The 8124-nt window shown below is 39.8% G+C and overlaps 2 pseudogenes; one reads left to right on the top strand and one right to left on the bottom strand.

The window, feature by feature from the left end:
• Positions 1 to 369: 369 nt before the first annotated feature.
• Positions 370 to 2032, bottom strand: LOC123814710 (annotated as a pseudogene).
• A 1634-nt stretch (positions 2033 to 3666) lies between these two features.
• LOC123814709 lies at positions 3667 to 4411 on the top strand (annotated as a pseudogene).
• Positions 4412 to 8124: the final 3713 nt, after the last annotated feature.

Raw genomic sequence — 8124 nt, 5'->3', positions numbered from 1 at the left:
GGAAAACACTTATTAAAGTATATGGTTCTCTAATTATTATATTGTATACCTGAAAGTAATGCAAAGTAATATTGAATATAAAATAATAATAAAGGGAACCAAGTTGTTGTTGTTGTTGTTGTTGTTGTTGTTGTTTTGCAAAGCCAGCTGAGACTTTATTTTCAGGGGAAAAAAAAACAAAAAATATAGTTGATTTGGCTTTTAGTCTGGGGCATGGATAAGAGGCAGTCCCCAAAGCAGGAAATTCTCCCACCCCAACGGTGAACTGAGGACGGGGGCTGAACTTCAGGTGGATCTCCTGTGCCCTATGTTCCCCTGCACAGCTCCTTTCCTGTCCTCTCAGAGGACAGGATGAACCATAGTAGTCATTTATTTGGGCAGGAGATCAGATGACTCAGACACCAGCTTCCCATCACGGGTCTCAATCTTCTTCACAACCACTGACTTGGAGGAGTTGTGCTGGTGTAGATGAAGAAACCAGGACCCCTGCTAGAGCCCAGGCTGGCCTGGAAGCCTAGGCCATAAGTGAGGTTCCTATAAGTTGGGCTCAGCTCACCTGAGTGACTGCTGGCTGTCTTGGTGTGGATACTCATGTTCTGCATCCCAGACTCTAGCCAATTCTCCTTGCCCTCTAGCAGCTTGCAGTGTCCATGTCCAGGGCCAGCTTGACACTCATAAGCTCCTGGCACTTATGCAGCTGCCAGGCATGAGAACCTGCTTGGCAGTTCTCAGAGTGACTTCCAGCAGCCAACTTGGCCTGAACATCATTGATGGCCAGCTTGCCATGCTGCTGAGCATTAGTGATGATGGCCTCCAGGAAAGCCCTCTGGCTTTTGAGGCCATTGATCTCAGCTTGGGTTTGGCTGATGTTCTGGTTAATCTCAGAAATCTCCATCATCATGCAGTGCAGGTCATCCCCATGCTCCCAGCCAATGTTTGCAGATCTTCATACTTGAGCTGGTACAGGGCAATAACCTTAGCCCAGCTGCAGTTGGTGATATTCTCATACTGGGCCTTAACCTCAATGATGATTCTGTCCAGGTCCAGAGAGTGGCTGTTGTCCATGAACAGCACAATGGATGTATCAGAGGTCTGGGACTAATGACTGAAAAAGTGCAAGTTAAGATTAAGGAAAATAAGCCCTGACTGGTGTAGCTCAGTGGATTGAGCACGGGCTGTGAATCAAAGTGTCGCAGGTTCGATTCCCAGTCAGGGTACATGCTTGGGTTGCAGGCCATGACCCCCAGCAACCACACATTGATGTTTCTCTCTCTCTCTCTCTTTCTCCCTCCCTTCCCTCTCTAAAAAATAAAAAATAAAATACAATCTTTAAAAAAAAAGATTAAGGAAAATAAGAGAAGCATAGCAGTATATGTTGCCCCAAAATATAACTGTTGGAGTTCAGCACATGCCACCTCATAATATGCCACTTTGGCATATTGATTAGTTTAAGCTGTAGACAGTTGACAAGCAGCAATACAGGTAGAAGCTTTTCCTAAAATCTCCCTATTTGTCTAAAGACAGATTCTAAAAACAAACAAACAAACAAAACTCTCAATTATCATTGATCACCTCCTGAGATTTTCATCAACCAGGGAAAACTGACTCATTGCAGGAGAAGAGACTAGAAGTGAACACCGCACCCAGACAGAATTTGTCAGAAAGTATCATTACTCACATATAGTCTTCTAAGGGCCCATTTATATTTCCTAAACATCACTTTCTCCTAAGGAGCTTACTTTCCCTATTAAGATTATATTTAAGTCTAAATTCTTAATTTTTTAAAGATTTTATTTAGAGAGGGGAAAGGAGAAGAAAAGGGTGGGAGAGAAACATCAATGTGTGGGTATCTCTCATGTGCAAACCCCTAGAGACCTGGACTGCAACCTAGGCATGTGCCTTAGACTGGGAATCAAAACAGCGACCTTTTGATTCACAGGCCGACACTCAACCACTGAGCCATACCAGCCAGGGCTAAGTCTAATTCTAATACATGTTGGGGAGTTACTCTTTTCTCCTGGGTATTGCCCATGTGTACATAACATATATGTGTTAATAAACTTGTGTTTGTTTTTAAGAAAATAAAGATCCAGTAGTCAGAGCAAGGTCTGAGGGGAGCCACTCTGGGTACCTTAGACTCAAAGCCCTTCTAGTTCCTCCCTTTCTTCAGTTGAGGAATCCTTGCATGCATATACCCAACTGTTAGTTCTGAACTCTCGCAGGGGTGGGGAGGGTGATACAAATATCAGCAGCCTCTCACTTTTCACAGGTCAGCCCTGTTGTTTCAGTTGTCTATAGAGTAGAACATGGGTGCACCTGCTCTGTGTGCCTGTCCAGCTTGGCCACTCTCCTGGTGAGGAAGTGTTACATAGCACTATCATAGCACCTGTACTTTGGTAGTTCTGAACTCTCACTGGCAGAGGCAGAAATTTCCCCATCATGTAACTCACTTCCTCATCAAAGGGCAACAAAGCTGTGGGCACCACAAAGTCCCTTCAAGTCTGCACTTAACTTGTGCATGCAGCAGTGTCCCCACTATCTGTAATGTCTCTGAACTAAGAAGTTCTACCTATGGGCACCACAGCATTGTGTCAATTCCTCATTCTTGCTAGGTGGAGAACACCATGTGAGCACACAGTAGCACTTTCTCTGGACAGGGAAGCCCTTCAAGTGGATACTGCAGTGTTCTGTTGGCTCTGCACTCCCTTCAGGTGGGAAAAACCCTTGTGTACCACAGTCCAGTGGAGTGTGAAGCAGCATCCTGCTGCACCTTCTGGATCAATCTCTGGATGAGGCAGCCTTTTGTATGCATGCTATGGCACTTTCTTGTTTCTGCTGGTTCTATTTCCATTAGAGGTGGCTGAAGATATGCTGCAGTCCCCTGCAGGTATGCCAGATAACTTAGATAAAGCTTCTGCCTTCTATCCAAGGTCAAGGAGAATGTAAACAATGGCTTTCACTCATTCCACCAGGCTTGAGTTTTCCCTCCGCTTGAAAAGAGCTCTCATGGTTCTTAGACTTTCTCCATGTAGTCACTCTCTCTTGCTTATTGTGCAGAGGCTGTTCAATTGACTCATAGTTGTCTCTAGGAGAATTTTCTGTAAATATGGGTGTCCATTTAATGTATTCTTGTGAGATGTCAAGCCCAGAGTCCACCTATTCCACCATCTTGTCCCTAAACCAAAATAATCTTTTTAACAAATGGTGGTAGAACAACTGGACATCCACATGCAAAACTATGATTCTAGATGTGGACTTTAGGTCTTCCAAAAATTAACTTTAAATGGATTATAGACCCATGTAAAATGCAAAACTATAAAACTCCTAGAAAATAACAGAAGAAAACTCTATCTAAATTTGATCACTAAAATAAAAACTTTTTCTCTGCAAAGGACACTTTTAAGAGAACAAGGAGACAAGCACTGTCTCTGGACCAAGCAGTTAAAAGAAAATAGTAACAAAGTTAACTATAACTACAATACATAACCAGGAGACACACACACAAAATATTTAATACATGGCATCAAAAACAAAGAGTGTAATACAGGGAATAAAAATAAAGGCTGGGAGGAAATATTTACTACAGATATATCTGATAAAGGACTGTCATCTAAATACATAAAGAACTCTTAAAACTTACCATAAGACAAACAATCCAGTTTAAAAATGAGCAACAGCTTCTTTTTTCTGGCTGGAACTATGGAGGGTAAAGAAGAAGGTTCCTGCTGTGCCAGAACCCCTTAAGAAAAAGTGAAGGAACTTTACAGAGCCGAAAATCAACTGCCTGAGAAAGAAGTTTGCCCCAAAAGTGCTTCGAAAGGCAAGGAGGAAGCTTATCTATGAAAAAGCTAAGCACAAGGAATACAGGCAGAACTACAGAACTGAAATTTGAATGGCTAGAATGGCAAGAAAAGCTGGCAGCTTCTAGGTACCTGTGGAACCCAAATTAGCATTTGTCATCAGGATCAGAGGTATCAATGGTGTAAGCCCAAAGGTCCAAAAGGTACTGCAGCTTCTTCACCAGATTTTCAATGGAACCTTTGTTAGCTCAACAAGGCTTCAATTAACATGCAGAGGATTGTGGAACCATATATATAACATGGGGATACGCAAACTTGAAGTCAGAAAATGAATTGATCTACAAGCGTGGTTATGGCAAAATCAACAAAAACAAATTGCCCTGACAGATAATGCATTGGTTGCTTGAACTCTTGGTAAATATGGCATCATCTTCATGGAGGATTTGATTCATGAGATCTGTACTATTGGGAAATGGTTCAAAGAAGCAGACAACTTCCTGTGGCCCTTCAAATTATCTTCTCCAAGAGGAAGAATGAAGAAAAAGATCACTCATTTTATAGAAGGTGGGAATGCTGGTAATGGGGAGGATCAGATCAACAGAATGAACTAAGGTATCTATCATGGTCATTTTTGTAATCTGGTCAGTTAATAAACAATAACTGCTTTAGCACTGGAAAAAAAAAAACAAAAAACAAAAACAGGCCAGAACAGATATTTCACCAAAGAAATGTGTAAATGTTAAATAGGCATATAAAAATGTTCAACATTATATGTCATTAGAAAATAGCTAGTTAAAAAAAAGAATAAGGTACCACTACGTATCTATTATAGTGGCCAAAATCCAAACTACTGCTAATACCAAATGCTGACAAGATTATAGAGCAACAGGGATACACCCATCCATTGCACGGTACAGCCACTTTTGAAGCTGGTTTAGCAATTTCTTACAAAACAAATCACACTTTTATCATATGATCCAGCAATTGTACTTACTGGTGTTTACCCCAAGGTCTTGAGAAATTATAGTCATAGAAAAACTTGTGCATGGATGTTTATACAAGCTTTATTCATAATTGCCAAAACATGGAAGCAACCAAGATACCCTTCAGTATAAATAGTCTGTATTACATCCAGACAATGTAATATTATTCAGTACTAAAAGGAAATGAGATATTAAGCCATGAAAAGACCAGAAGAAATCTTAACTACATATTTCCAGTTGAAATAAGCCAATTTAAAAATACACTTACTTTATTATTTCAATTATATGATATTCTAGAAAAGGCAAAACTGTGACAAGTAAATAGATTTAAGTTTGCCAGGGGTTAGAGAAGAGAGAAAGAAAATGCAGAGCACAGGACTTTTGGGACAGGAAAATCATTATGTATGATACTATAATAATAAAAACATGTTATTATAAATTTATCAAAATCCATAGAATATAAAATACCAAGAGTGACTTTAAGTATATTTTATTGATTATGCTGTTACAGTTTTCCCAATTTTTCCCCATTATCCCCCCACTGCCCTATACCCCCAACCCTCCAGCATTCCCCTGCTTAGTTCATGTTCATGAGTTGTACGTATGTTTTTTGACTTCTCTGTTTTCTATATAATTCTTAACCTCACCCCATATATTGTATGCCTACCAATTATGCTTCTTATTCCCTGTACCTTTCCCCACTATTCTTCCCCTTGTCTTCCCCACTGAAAACCCTCCATGTGATGTCCATTTCTCTGATTCTGTTCCTGTTCTAGTTGTTTGCTTAGTTTCTGTTTTCATTGTTGTTTTTAGATTCAGGTGTTGATAGTTGTGAGGGTTTTTTTTTTTTGCCATTTTACTGTTCATAGTGTTTGATCTTCTTCAATTCCTTAGATAAATCCCTTTAGCATTTCATATAATAAGGGCTTGATGATGATGAACTCTTTTAACTTGACCTTATCTGGGAAGCACTTTATCTGCCCATCCATTCTAAATGATAGCTGTGCTGTATAGAGTAATCTTGGATGTAGGTCCCTGCCTTTCATGACTTCAAATACTTCTTTCCAGCACCTTCTTGCTTGTAAGGTCTCTTTTGAGAAATCAGCTGATAGGCTTATGGGAACTCCTTTGTAGGTAACTCTCTCCATTTCTCTTGCTGCTTTAAAAATTCTCTCTTTATCTTTAATCTTGGGTAACTTAATGATGATGTGCCTTGCTTTGTTCCTCTGTGGGTCCAACTTTGTTGGGGCTCTCTGGGCTTCCTGGACTTTCTGGAAATCTCTTTCCTTTGCCAGATTGGGGAAGTTTTCCTTTATTATTTTTTCAAGTAAGTTTCCTTTTTCTTGTTCTTGTTCTTCTCTTTCTGTCATCCCTACAATTCAGATATTGGAACATTTAAAGTTGTCCCAGAGGTTCTTAAGCCTCTGTTCATTTTTTTTTAAATTCTTCTTTCTTTATTCTGTTCCAGTTGGATGTTTATTTCTTCCTTTTGTTCCAAATCATTGATTTGAGTCCTGGTTTCCTTCCTGTCACTGTTGGTTTCCTGAATATTTTGCTTTACTTCACTTTGGGCAGTTTTCATTTGTTCCTTTATTTTGCGACCAAGCTCAATCAGTTCTGTGGGCATCTTGATTACTAGGATTTGGAACTCACCATCAGATCGATTGGCCATCTCCTTGTCACTTAGCTCTTTCTTGAGTTCTGCTCTGTTCTTTTTTTCTGGTCCATATTTCTTTGTCTTGGCATACCTGTTAAGTTGTAAGGGGGTGAAGCCTTAGTTTTTCACTAGGGTGGGACAATCCTCTCTATGTTGTGGTACTGTCTGTGGGGAAAGGGTCAGAGAGGGAACAATGCAGCTTGCTTGCTGGGCTCTAGACCCACTTTCTAACAAATTTTTGTGTGAGACTGGGAGTTTCTCCCACTGTGGCAACCCCTGCCATAGTCCATAGTCAGCTTTTGAGTCTCAGTTTCTCATTTAGTCAGCCCCACCTGCACTTTCCAGCACCTTGCCCTGGGTTCTCTCTGTCCACCCATCTGCCCTGTTTCACTCCTACAGGTCTGGTTGGTCTGGTTGACTGTTTTTAATTCCTTGGTTGTCAGAGTTCCATGAAGTTTGAATTTCTGGCACTTCTGGCTGTTTATTGTTTTTAGATTGATATTCTCCTTTTGGTTGTGTGAGGAAGTGAAGGGTTTCTACCTGCACCTCCATCTTGGCCAGAACTCCCCCCAAAGTGACTTTTAACATAAACTAGGGACTTGGGGTGATAATGATGTGTCAGTGAAGGTTCACTGATTGTAACAAAGGTATCATTCTGATGGCCCTGTGTTGATAGTAGGAGAGACTGTGGATGTTTGAAGGTAGAGGGTATATGCAAACTCTCTTTACTTTCCTCTCAAATTTATTGTAAACTTAAAATGGCTTTAAAAATAAAGTTTGTTAATTAAAAAAGTATTTGTTCAACTCCTGGTGGATTGACCCTTTTTAATATTTTTCCATATTTTACTATTCAAAAGAATCATCTGAGATATTATTAAAATTCAGATTCATGGCTTTCACACAAAACAACAGAAGCAGAATTGTTTGGAGAAGAGACCGAGTGTTTTATTAGTAGAAAACATTAAGAAATGTTATTTTATTCTAAATATAATTTTCATAGTTATTATGGCCTAAAACAATTGTGTGGTGTAACTTACTGAGTGCTAAAACTACTTTTCAGACTTTCTTTATTCTAATTTGTCCCTTATTTTGTCCTCTTGAAGGGCAATGAATAAGTCTTACAATCATTGCCCCTACATGGCCAGGTGAAGAATAGAAAGAAATTGTCCCAAGTGTGTTGAGGTAGTAATGCTTCCTCTGTCACTGGAAAAGATCTATCCTGCCAGGCAGCCCTCTATACCTATGGCATCATGAATTTTTCTCTGATGATGACACTCTAAATTTAATGTAAATATTCTTACCATTCTTTTTTGTCTGCTCTATCTTGGTGGTCTGAAAGATATTTTTTGTTTGTTCTTCATCATCACAAAATATTGGGCCTGGAATAGGAAGGAGAACTCATTTAACCTTTTGAAAATGTAACCTCCCCTTTGGAGTTATGAGAAAAGATTGCCTGAAACAACTGAACCTCCAAAATCATAGAGAATCTCTAGCCTCTTACAGTCAGGGAAAGGATCAAGGAGATTCTGATAAGCATCCACATGTATTTGGTATAAACAATACTTGTGTGTGGAACCACTTTCTTTAGTGAGGTGAGCCAAGTCTTGTCCTTAAGGCTGATGAATGTCCTCACACACACACACACACACACACACACACACACACACCCCTCTTCTGAATCCAC

The sequence above is a fragment of the Phyllostomus hastatus genome, unplaced genomic scaffold (genome assembly GCF_019186645.2).
Source record: "Phyllostomus hastatus isolate PE091 unplaced genomic scaffold, TTU_PhHast_1.1 phas_contig_17, whole genome shotgun sequence".
NCBI classification, from domain to species: domain Eukaryota; kingdom Metazoa; phylum Chordata; class Mammalia; order Chiroptera; family Phyllostomidae; genus Phyllostomus; species Phyllostomus hastatus.
This window is presented reverse-complemented; position numbering and strand designations above follow the sequence as displayed.